Source organism: Callionymus lyra, unplaced genomic scaffold, assembly GCF_982586985.1.
Source record: "Callionymus lyra unplaced genomic scaffold, fCalLyr1.hap1.1 HAP1_SCAFFOLD_224, whole genome shotgun sequence".
Taxonomy (NCBI): domain Eukaryota; kingdom Metazoa; phylum Chordata; class Actinopteri; order Syngnathiformes; family Callionymidae; genus Callionymus; species Callionymus lyra.
This window is the reverse complement of record NW_028258661.1, coordinates 57501-70000: the sequence shown is the minus strand read 5'-3', so window position 1 is coordinate 70000 and position 12500 is coordinate 57501. Positions and strand designations below refer to the sequence as shown.

The following is a 12500-nucleotide window of genomic DNA, read 5'->3' as shown; positions in this document are numbered from 1 at the left end:
CTCCTGCGGGGATGGGGAACCAGGGGCCTGGGGAACATTTTCAACACTTTGGGGCATTTTTAAACACTTTGCTCTTTTCCCCCCTCTCCCAACCAGGGGGCCTGGGGAGCCTCCTCCTGCGGGGATGGGGAACCAGGGGCCTGGGGAACATTTTCAACACTTTGGGGCATTTTTAAACACTTTGGTCTTTTTCCCCCTCTCCCAACCAGGGGGCCTGGGGAGCCTCCTCCTGCGGGGATGGGGAACCAGGGGCCTGGGGAACATTTTCAACACTTTGGGGCATTTTTAAACACTTTGCTCTTTTTCCCCCTCTCCCAACCAGGGGGCCTGGGGAGCCTCCTCCTGCGGGGATGGGGAACCAGGAGGCCGGGGAACATTTTCAACACTTTGGGGCATTTTTAAACACTTTGGTCTTTTTCCCCCTCTCCCAACCAGGGGGCCTGGGGAGCCTCCTCCTGCGGGGATGGGGAACCAGGGGCCTGGGGAACATTTTCAACACTTTGGGGCATTTTTAAACACTTTGGTCTTTTTCCCCCTCTCCCAACCAGGGGGCCTGGGGAGCCTCCTCCTGCGGGGATGGGGAACCAGGGGCCTGGGGAACATTTTCAACACTTTGGGGCATTTTTAAACACTTTGCTCTTTTTCCCCCTCTCCCAACCAGGGGGCCTGGGGAGCCTCCTCCTGCGGGGATGGGGAACCAGGGGCCTGGGGAACATTTTCAACACTTTGGGGCATTTTTAAACACTTTGCTCTTTTTCCCCCTCTCCCAACCAGGGGGCCTGGGGAGCCTCCTCCTGCGGGGATGGGGAACCAGGGGCCTGGGGAACATTTTCAACACTTTGGGGCATTTTTAAACACTTTGGTCTTTTTCCCCCTCTCCCAACCAGGGGGCCTGGGGAGCCTCCTCCTGCGGGCATGGAGAACCAGGGGCCTGGGGAGCCTCCTCCTGCGGGGATGGAGAACCAGGGGGCCTGGGGAGCCTCCTCCTGCGGGGATGGAGAACCAGGGGGCCTGGGGAACATTTTCAACACTTTGGGGCATTTTTAAACACTTTGGTCTTTTTCCCCCTCTCCCAACCAGGGGGCCTGGGGAGCCTCCTCCTGCGGGGATGGGGAACCAGGGGCCTGGGGAACATTTTCAACACTTTGGGGCATTTTTAAACACTTTGGTCTTTTTCCCCCTCTCCCAACCAGGAGCCTGGGGAGCCTCCTCCTGCGGGCATGGAGAACCAGGGGGCCTGGGGAGCCTCCTCCTGCGGGGATGGGGAACCAGGGGGCCTGGGGAGCCTCCTCCTGCGGTCATGGAGAACCAGGGGGCCTGGGGAGCCTCCTCCTGCGGGCATGGAGAACCAGGGGCCTGGGGAGCCTCCTCCTGCGGGGATGGAGAACCAGGGGGCCTGGGGAGCCTCCTCCTGCGGGCATGGAGAACCAGGGGGCCTGGGGAGCCTCCTCCTGCGGGCATGGAGAACCAGGGGGCCTGGGGAGCCTCCTCCTGCGGGGATGGGGAACCAGGGGCCTGGGGAGCCTCCTCCTGCGGGGATGGAGAACCAAGGGGCCTGGGGAGCCTCCTCTTGCGGGCATGGAGAACATGGGGGCCTGGGGAGCCTCCTCCTGCGGGCATGGAGAACCAGGGGCCTGGGGAGCCTCCTCCTGCGGGGATGGAGAACCAGGGGGCCTGGGGAGCCTCCTCCTGCGGGGATGGAGAACCAGGGGGCCTGGGGAGCCTCCTCCTGCGGGGATGGAGAACCAGGGGGCCTGGGGAGCCTCCTACTGCGGGGATGGAGAACCAGGGGCCTGGGGAGCCTCCTCCTGCGGGGATGGAGAACCAGGGGGCCTGGGGAGCCTCCTCCTGCGGGCATGGAGAACCAGGGGGCCTGGGGAGCCTCCTCCTGCGGGGATGGGGAACCAGGGGGCCTGGGGAGCCTCCTCCTGCGGGGATGGAGAACCAGGGGGCCTGGGGAGCCTCCTCCTGCGGGCATGGAGAACCAGGGGGCCTGGGGAGCCTCCTCCTGCGGGGATGGAGAACCAGGGCGCCTGGGGAGCCTCCTCCTGCGGGGATGGAGAACCAGGGGCCTGGGGAGCCTCCTCCTGCGGGGATGGAGAACCAAGGGGCCTGGGGAGCCTCCTCCTGCGGGCATGGAGAACATGGGGGCCTGGGGAGCCTCCTCCTGCGGGGATGGAGAACCAGGGGGCCTGGGGAGCCTCCTCCTGCGGGCATGGAGAACCAGGGGGCCTGGGGAGCCTCCTCCTGCGGGCATGGAGAACCAGGGGGCCTGGGGAGCCTCCTCCTGCGGGGATGGAGAACCAGGGGGCCTGGGGAGCCTCCTCCTGCGGTCATGGGGAACCAGGGGCCTGGGGAGCCTCCTCCTGCGGGCATGGAGAACCAGGGGGCCTGGGGAGCCTCCTCCTGCGGGGATGGGGAACCAGGGGGCCTGGGGAGCCTCCTCCTGCACCAGGGGGCCTGGGGAGCCTCCTCCTGCGGGGATGGGGAACCAGGGGGCCTGGGGAGCCTCCTCCTGCGGTGATGGGGAACCATGGGGCCTGGGGAGCCTCCTCCTGCGGGGATGGGGAACCAGGGGGCCTGGGGAGCCTCCTCCTGCGGGGATGGGGAACCAGGGGCCTGGGGAGCCTCCTCCTGCACCAGGGGGCCTGGGGAGCCTCCTCCTGCGGGGATGGGGAACCAGGGGGCCTGGGGAGCCTCCTCCTGCGGGGATGGGGAACCAGGGGCCTGGGGAACATTTTCAACACTTTGGGGCATTTTTAAACACTTTGCTCTTTTTCCCCCTCTCCCAACCAGGGGCCTGGGGAGCCTCCTCCTGCGGGCATGGAGAACCAGGGGGCCTGGGGAGCCTCCTCCTGCGGGGATGGGGAACCAGGGGCCTGGGGGGCCTCCTCCTGCGGGGATGGAGAACCAGGGGGCCTGGGGAGCCTCCTCCTGCGGGGATGGGGAACCAGGGGGCCTGGGGAGCCTCCTCCTGCGGGGATGGGGAACCAGGGGGCCTGGGGAGCCTCCTCCTGCGGGGATGGAGAACCAGGGGGCCTGGGGAGCCTCCTCCTGCGGTCATGGAGAACCAGGGGGCCTGGGGAGCCTCCTCCTGCGGGCATGGAGAACCAGGGGCCTGGGGAGCCTCCTCCTGCGGGGATGGAGAACCAGGGGGCCTGGGGAGCCTCCTCCTGCGGGCATGGAGAACCAGGGGGCCTGGGGAGCCTCCTCCTGCGGGCATGGAGAACCAGGGGGCCTGGGGAGCCTCCTCCTGCGGGGATGGGGAACCAGGGGCCTGGGGAGCCTCCTCCTGCGGGGATGGAGAACCAGGGGGCCTGGGGAGCCTCCTCCTGCGGTCATGGAGAACCAGGGGGCCTGGGGAGCCTCCTCCTGCGGGCATGGAGAACCAGGGGCCTGGGGAGCCTCCTCCTGCGGGGATGGAGAACCAGGGGGCCTGGGGAGCCTCCTCCTGCGGGCATGGAGAACCAGGGGGCCTGGGGAGCCTCCTCCTGCGGGCATGGAGAACCAGGGGGCCTGGGGAGCCTCCTCCTGCGGGGATGGGGAACCAGGGGCCTGGGGAGCCTCCTCCTGCGGGGATGGAGAACCAAGGGGCCTGGGGAGCCTCCTCCTGCGGGCATGGAGAACATGGGGGCCTGGGGAGCCTCCTCCTGCGTGCATGGAGAACCAGGGGGCCTGGGGAGCCTCCTCCTGCGGGCATGGAGAACCAGGGGGCCTGGGGAGCCTCCTCCTGCGGGGATGGGGAACCAGGGGGCCTGGGGAGCCTCCTCCTGCGGGGATGGAGAACCAGGGGGCCTGGGGAGCCTCCTCCTGCGGGCATGGAGAACCAGGGGGCCTGGGGAGCCTCCTCCTGCGGGGATGGAGAACCAGGGCGCCTGGGGAGCCTCCTCCTGCGGGGATGGAGAACCAGGGGCCTGGGGAGCCTCCTCCTGCGGGGATGGAGAACCAAGGGGCCTGGGGAGCCTCCTCCTGCGGGCATGGAGAACATGGGGGCCTGGGGAGCCTCCTCCTGCGGGGATGGAGAACCAGGGGGCCTGGGGAGCCTCCTCCTGCGGGGATGGGGAACCAGGGGGCCTGGGGAGCCTCCTCCTGCGGTGATGGGGAACCATGGGGCCTGGGGAGCCTCCTCCTGCGGGGATGGAGAACCAGGGGGCCTGGGGAGCCTCCTCCTGCGGGGATGGAGAACCAGGGCGCCTGGGGAGCCTACTCCTGCGGGGATGGAGAACCAAGGGGCCTGGGGAGCCTCCTCCTGCGGGCATGGAGAACATGGGGGCCTGGGGAGCCTCCTCCTGCGGGGATGGAGAACCAGGGGGCCTGGGGAGCCTCCTCCTGCGGGGATGGAGAACCAGGGGGCCTGGGGAGCCTCCTCCCGCGGGCATGGAGAACCAGGGGGCCTGGGGAGCCTCCTCCTGCGGGGATGGGGAACCAGGGGCCTGGGGAGCCTCCTCCTGCGGGGATGGGGAACCAGGGGGCCTGGGGAGCCTCCTCCTGCGGGGATGGGGAACCAGGGGGCCTGGGGAGCCTCCTCCTGCACCAGGGGGCCTGGGGAGCCTCCTCCTGCGGGGATGGGGAACCAGGGGGCCTGGGGAGCCTCCTCCTGCGGTGATGGGGAACCATGGGGCCTGGGGAGCCTCCTCCTGCGGGGATGGGGAACCAGGGGGCCTGGGGAGCCTCCTCCTGCGGGGATGGGGAACCAGGGGGCCTGGGGAGCCTCCTCCTGCGGGGATGGGGAACCAGGGGCCTGGGGAACATTTTCAACACTTTGGGGCATTTCACAAGCGCTTCCCTCGCTTACGGCCACACCACCCTGAATGAGCCCGATCTCGTCTGATCTCGGAAGCCAAGCAGGGTCGGGCCCAGTTAGTACTTGGATGGGAGACCGCCTGGGAATACTGGGTGCTGTAAGCATTTTTTTTTGCCATTATTTGTGGGTAGAAAAGTGAGAAAAGTGACCTAAAATAGAACCGGGACTAGGCGGCAGTTCCCCCCACCAGGCGGCGGCATTTGGGGCATTATTTGTGGGTCAGAAAGTGAGAAAAGTGACCTAAAATAGAACCGGGACTAGGCGGCAGTTCCCCCCACCAGGCGGCGGCATTTGGGGCATTATTTGTGGGTAAGAAAGTGAGAAAAGTGACCTAAAATAGAACCGGGACTAGGCGGCAGTTCCCCCCACCAGGCGGCGGCATTTGGGGCATTATTTGTGGGTCAGAAAGTGAGAAAAGTGACCTAAAATAGAACCGGGACTAGGCGGCAGTTCCCCCCACCAGGCGGCGGCATTTGGGGCATTATTTGTGGGTCAGAAAGTGAGAAAAGTGACCTAAAATAGAACCGGGACTAGGCGGCAGTTCCCCCCACCAGGCGGCGGCATTTGGGGCATTATTTGTGGGTCAGAAAGTGAGAAAAGTGACCTAAAATAGAACCGGGACTAGGCGGCAGTTCCCCCCACCAGGCGGCGGCATTTGGGGCATTATTTGTGGGTAAGAAAGTGAGAAAAGTGACCTAAAATAGAACCGGGACTAGGCGGCAGTTCCCCCACCAGGTGGCGGCATTTGGGGACCCGTAGTGTGGGCAGAAAACTCACCAAAGTGACTTAAAATAGAACCGGTGCAGGCGGCATGTTCCCCCACCAGATGGCGGCATTTGGGGACCCGTAGTGTGGGCAGAAAACTCACCAAAGTGACTTAAAATAGAACCGGTGCAGGCGGCATGTTCCCCCACCAGATGGCGGCATTTGGGGACCCGTAGTGTGGGTAGAAAACTCACCAAAGTGACTTAAAATAGAACCGGTGCAGGCGGCATGTTCCCCCACCAGATGGCGGCATTTGGGGACCCGTAGTGTGGGTAGAAAACTCACCAAAGTGACTTAAAATAGAACCGGTGCAGGCGGCATGTTCCCCCACCAGATGGCGGCATTTGGGGACCCGTAGTGTGGGTAGAAAACTCACCAAAGTGACTTAAAATAGAACCGGTGCAGGCGGCATGTTCCCCCACCAGATGGCGGCATTTGGGGACCCGTAGTGTGGGTAGAAAACTCACCAAAGTGACTTAAAATAGAACCGGTGCAGGCGGCATGTTCCCCCACCAGATGGCGGCATTTGGGGACCCGTAGTGTGGGCAGAAAACTCACCAAAGTGACTTAAAATAGAACCGGTGCAGGCGGCATGTTCCCCCACCAGATGGCGGCATTTGGGGACCCGTAGTGTGGGCAGAAAACTCACCAAAGTGACTTAAAATAGAACCGGTGCAGGCGGCATGTTCCCCCACCAGATGGCGGCATTTGGGGACCCGTAGTGTGGGCAGAAAACTCACCAAAGTGACTTAAAATAGAACCGGTGCAGGCGGCATGTTCCCCCACCAGATGGCGGCATTTGGGGACCTGCAGTGTGGGTAGAAAACTCACCAAAGTGTCCTAAAATAGAACCGGGACCAGGGGGCCTCTTCCCCCACCAGGTGGCGGGCTTGGGGGGCTTGGTTTCCGGGTAGAAAACTCACCAAAGTGTCCTAAAATAGAACCGGGACCAGGGGGCATGTTCCCCCACCAGGCGGCGGGCTTGGGGGGCTTGGTTTGCGGGTAGAAAACTCACCAAAGTGTCCTAAAATAGAACCGGGACCAGGGGGCATGTTCCCCCACCAGGCGGCGGGCTTGGGGGGCTTGGTTTGCGGGTAGAAAACTCACCAAAGTGTCCTAAAATAGAACCGGGACCAGGGGGCCTCTTCCCCCACCAGGCGGCGGGCTTGGGGGGCTTGGTTTGCGGGTAGAAAACTCACCAAAGTGACCTAAAATAGAACCGGGCTAGGCGGCATGTTCCCCCACCAGGCGGCGGGCTTGGGGGGCTTGGTTTGCGGGTAGAAAACTCACCAAAGTGTCCTAAAATAGAACCGGGACCAGGGGGCATCTTCCCCCACCAGGCGGCGGGCTTGGGGGGCTTGGTTTGCGGGTAGAAAACTCACCAAAGTGTCCTAAAATAGAACCGGGACCAGGGGGCCTCTTCCCCCACCAGGCGGCGGGCTTGGGGGGCTTGGTTTGCGGGTAGAAAACTCACCAAAGTGACCTAAAATAGAACCGGGCCAGGCGGCATGCTCCCCCACCAGGCGGCGGGCTTGGGGGGCTTGGTTTGCGGGTAGAAAACTCACCAAAGTATCGGCAAAATAGAACCAGGGAAGGGGGGGATGTCGGTCACAAGGTGCCCGAGTCAGAGAACCAGGAAAACGGACATAAATCCAGAAAACCTCGGTGTCTGACTGCTCCTCAAAAAGTGGTCTTTTTGATGTCACGAGCGCAACCACCTAGAGGTTAATGGGGAGGGATGGTGTGAGCGCAAACGGATTTTTCCTAAGTGTGACTGCTCCTCAAAAAGTGGTCTTTTTGATGTCACGAGCGCAACCACCTAGAGGTTAATGGGGAGGGATGGTGTGAGCGCAAACGGATTTTTCCTAAGTGTGACTGCTCCTCAAAAAGTGGTCTTTTTGATGTCACGAGCGCAACCACCTAGAGGTTAATAGGGAGCGAGTACAACAGGGGAGGGAGTGAATGGGCTCGGACTGTGGCCGAGCCTGGTGCCTCAAAATCGGACAAGGTTGGACTGGAAGCCCGCTGAGAACTCTGGTTCTTTTGCCAGACGAAACGAATTTTTTCCGAGTGTGACTGCTCTGCAAAAAGTGGTCTTTTTGATGTCACGAGCGCAACCACCTAGAGGTTAATGGGGAGGGAGTGGAAAAAACGACAAAGTGTTGAGCTCCGGACCGGGATGGCGGGCGACTCGAGCGGTCATGCCCGACTTTGAGACACTTTGTCGCGGTCATGCGAGCGACCTCCACTGCTCCCCGGAGGTGCCCCGGACCGGGTTGGCGGGTGACTCGAGCGGTCGTGCCCGACTTTGAGACACTTTGTCGCGGTCATGCGGGCGTCCTCCGCCGGTCCCCGGAGGTGCCCCGGACCGGGTTGGCGGGTGACTCGAGCGGTCATGCCCGACTTTGAGACACTTTGTCGCGGTCATGCGGGCGACCTCCGCCGGTCCCTGGAGGTGCCCCGGACCGGGTTGGCGGGTGACTCGAGCGGTCGTGCCCGACTTTGAGACACTTTGTCGCGGTCATGCGGGCGTCCTCCGCCGGTCCCTGGAGGTGCCCCGGACCGGGTTGGCGGGTGACTCGAGCGGTCGTGCCCGACTTTGAGACACTTTGTCGCGGTCATGCGGGCGTCCTCCGCCGGTCCCCGGAGGTGCCCCGGACCGGGTTGGCGGGTGACTCGAGCGGTCATGCCCGACTTTGAGACACTTTGTCGCGGTCATGCGGGCCTCCTCCGCCGGTCCCTGGAGGTGCCCCGGACCGGGTTGGCGGGTGACTCGAACGGTCATGACCGACTTTGAGACACTTTGTCGCGGTCATGCGGGCGTCCTCCGCCGGTCCCTGGAGGTGCCCCGGACCGGGTTGGCGGGTGACTCGAGCGGTCGTGCCCGACTTTGAGACACTTTGTCGCGGTCATGCGGGCATCCTCCGCCGGTCCCTGGAGGTGCCCCGGACCGGGTTGGCGGGTGACTCGAGCGGTCGTGCCCGACTTTGAGACACTTTGTCGCGGTCATGCGAGCGACCTCCGCCGGTCCCCGGAGGTGCCCCGGACCGGGTTGGCGGGTGACTCGAACGGTCGTGCCCGACTTTGAGACACTTTGTCGCGGTCATGCGGGCGTCCTCCGCCGGTCCCTGGAGGTGCCCCGGACCGGGTTGGCGGGTGACTCGAGCGGTCGTGCCCGACTTTGAGACACTTTGTCGCGGGCATGCGGGCGTCCTCCGCCGGTCCCTGGAGGTGCCCCGGACCGGGTTGGCGGGTGACTCGAGCGGTCATGCCCGACTTTGAGACACTTTGTCGCGGTCATGCGGGCGTCCTCCGCCGGTCCCTGGAGGTGCCCCGGACCGGGTTGGCGGGTGACTCGAGCGGTCATGCCCGACTTTGAGACACTTTGTCGCGGTCATGCGGGCGTCCTCCGCCGGTCCCTGGAGGTGCCCCGGACCGGGTTGGCGGGTGACTCGAGCGGTCGTGCCCGACTTTGAGACACTTTGTCGCGGTCATGCGGGCGTCCTCCGCCGGTCCCTGGAGGTGCCCCGGACCGGGTTGGCGGGTGACTCGAGCGGTCGTGCCCGACTTTGAGACACTTTGTCGCGGTCATGCGGGCGTCCTCCGCCGGTCCCTGGAGGTGCCCCGGACCGGGTTGGCGGGTGACTCAAGCGGTCGTGCCCGACTTTGAGACACTTTGCCGCGGTCATGCGGGCGACCTCCGCCGGTCCCTGGAGGTGCCCCGGACCGGGTTGGCGGGTGACTCGAGCGGTCGTGCCCGACTTTGAGACACTTTGCCGCGGTCATGCGGGCGACCTCCGCCGGTCCCTGGATGGCGGGCTCCAGTGAGGTCGGCGGGGGAAGGCTCGGGCTGAGGCCGACTTCGGTGCCTCAAAGTCGGACAAGGTTGGATTGGAAGTCCGCTGTGTTGAGGACCAGTGGCATTCGGCGGTGGAACGCTCAGAACTTGGCCGACATCGGTGCCTCAACGTCGGACAAGGTTGGAGTGGATGACCGCTGATAACTCTGGTTCTTTTGCCAGACGAAAGAAATTTTTCCCGAGTGTGACTGCTCTGAAAAAAGTGGTCTTTTTGATGTCACGAGCGCAACCACCTAGAGGTTAATAGGGAGGCACCATAACAGGAGAGGGAGTGAAAAGGCTCGGACGGTGGCCGAGCCTGGTGCCTCAAAATCGGACAAGGTTGGAGTGGATGACCGCTGAAAACTCTGGTTCTTTTGCCAGACGAAAGAAATTTTTCCCGAGTGTGACTGCTCTGCAAAAAGTGGTCTTTTTGATGTCACGAGCGCAACCACCTAGAGGTTAATAGGGAGGCACCATAACAGGAGAGGGAGTGAAAAGGCTCGGAGGGTGGCCGAGCCTGGTGCCTCAAAATCGGACAAGGTTGGAGTGGATGACCGCTGAAAACTCTGGTTCTTTTGCCAGACGAAAGAAATTTTTTCCGAGTGTGACTGCTCTGCAAAAAGTGGTCTTTTTGATGTCACGAGCGCAACCACCTAGAGGTTAATAGGGAGGCACCATAACAGGAGAGGGAGTGAAAAGGCTCGGACGGTGGCCGAGCCTGGTGCCTCAAAATCGGACAAGGTTGGAGTGGATGACCGCTGAAAACTCTGGTTCTTTTGCCAGACGAAAGAAATTTTTTCCGAGTGTGACTGCTCTGCAAAAAGTGGTCTTTTTGATGTCACGAGCGCAACCACCTAGAGGTTAATAGGGAGGCACCATAACAGGAGAGGGAGTGAAAAGGCTCGGAGGGTGGCCGAGCCTGGTGCCTCAAAATCGGACAAGGTTGGAGTGGATGACCGCTGAAAACTCTGGTTCTTTTGCCTGACGAAAGAAATTTTTTTCCGAGTGTGACTGCTCTGCAAAAAGTGGTCTTTTTGATGTCACGAGCGCAACCACCTAGAGGTTAATAGGGAGGCACCATAAAAGGAGAGGGAGTGAAAAGGCTCGGAGGGTGGCCGAGCCTGGTGCCTCAAAGTCGGACAAGGTTGGAGTGGATGACCGCTGAAAACTCTGGTTCTTTTGCCAGACGAAAGAAATTTTTTCCGAGTGTGACTGCTCTGCAAAAAGTGGTCTTTTCGATGTCACGAGCGCAACCACCTAGAGGTTAATAGGGAGGCACCATAACAGGAGAGGGAGTGAAAAGGCTCGGAGGGTGGCCGAGCCTGGTGCCTCAAAATCGGACAAGGTTGGAGTGGATGACCGCTGAACACTCTGGTTCTTTTGCCAGACGAAAGAAATTTTTTCCGAGTGTGACTGCTCTGCAAAAAGTGGTCTTTTTGATGTCACGAGCGCAACCACCTAGAGGTTAATAGGGAGGCACCATAACAGGAGAGGGAGTGAAAAGGCTCGGAGGGTGGCCGAGCCTGGTGCCTCAAAATCGGACAAGGTTGGAGTGGATGGCCGCTGAAAACTCTGGTTCTTTTGCCTGACGAAAGAAATTTTTTCCGAGTGTGACTGCTCTGCAAAAAGTGGTCTTTTTGATGTCACGAGCGCAACCACCTAGAGGTTAATAGGGAGGCACCATAACAGGAGAGGGAAGGAAAAGGCTCGGAGGGTGGCCGAGCCTGGTGCCTCAAAATCGGACAAGGTTGGAGTGGATGACCGCTGAAAACTCTGGTTCTTTTGCCTGACGAAAGAAATTTTTTCCGAGTGTGACTGCTCTGCAAAAAGTGGTCTTTTTGATGTCACGAGCGCAACCACCTAGAGGTTAATAGGGAGGCACCATAACAGGAGAGGGAGTGAAAAGGCTCGGAGGGTGGCCGAGCCTGGTGCCTCAAAGTCGGACAAGGTTGGAGTGGATGGCCGCGGAGAACTCTGGTTCTTTTGCCTGACGAAAGAAATTTTTTCCGAGTGTGACTGCTCCTCAAAAAGTGGTCTTTTTGATGTCACGAGCGCAACCACCTAGAGGTTAATAGGGAGGCACCATAACAGGAGAGGGAGTGAAAAGGCTCGGAGGGTGGCCGAGCCTGGTGCCTCAAAGTCGGACAAGGTTGGAGTGGATGGCCGCGGAGAACTCTGGTTCTTTTGCCTGACGAAAGAAATTTTTTCCGAGTGTGACTGCTCTGCAAAAAGTGGTCTTTTTGATGTCACGAGCGCAACCACCTAGAGGTTAATAGGGAGGCACCATAACAGGAGAGGGAAGGAAAAGGCTCGGAGGGTGGCCGAGCCTGGTGCCTCAAAGTCGGACAAGGTTGGAGTGGATGGCCGCGGAGAACTCTGGTTCTTTTGCCTGACGAAAGAATTTTTTTCCGAGTGTGACTGCTCCTCAAAAAGTGGTCTTTTTGATGTCACGAGCGCAACCACCTAGAGGTTAATAGGGAGGCACCATAACAGGAGAGGGAAGGAAAAGGCTCGGAGGGTGGCCGAGCCTGGTGCCTCAAAGTCGGACAAGGTTGGAGTGGATGGCCGCGGAGAACTCTGGTTCTTTTGCCTGACGAAAGAAATTTTTTCCGAGTGTGACTGCTCTTCAAAAAGTGGTCTTTTTGATGTCACGAGCGCAACCACCTAGAGGTTAATAGGGAGGCACCATAACAGGAGAGGGAAGGAAAAGGCTCGGAGGGTGGCCGAGCCTGGTTCCTCAAAGTCGGACAAGGTTGGAGTGGATGGCCGCGGAGAACTCTGGTTCTTTTGCCTGACGAAAGAAATTTTTTCCGAGTGTGACTGCTCCTCAAAAAGTGGTCTTTTTGATGTCACGAGCGCAACCACCTAGAGGTTAATAGGGAGGCACCATAACAGGAGAGGGAAGGAAAAGGCTCGGAGGGTGGCCGAGCCTGGTGCCTCAAAGTCGGACAAGGTTGGAGTGGATGGCCGCGGAGAACTCTGGTTCTTTTGCCTGACGAAAGAAATTTTTTCCGAGTGTGACTGCTCTTCAAAAAGTGGTCTTTTTGATGTCACGAGCGCAACCACCTAGAGGTTAATAGGAGCGAAGGA

At 61.1% G+C, this 12500-nt stretch overlaps 1 non-coding gene across 1 annotated transcript; it reads left to right on the top strand.

Annotated features, from left to right (window-relative positions):
• The first annotated feature begins 4789 nt into the window (after nt 1-4789).
• LOC148058008 (5S ribosomal RNA) lies at nt 4790-4908 on the top strand. Its single transcript, XR_015710246.1, has one exon. It is a non-coding gene; the product is annotated as a 5S ribosomal RNA (ribosomal RNA).
• The last annotated feature ends 7592 nt before the right edge of the window (nt 4909-12500 follow it).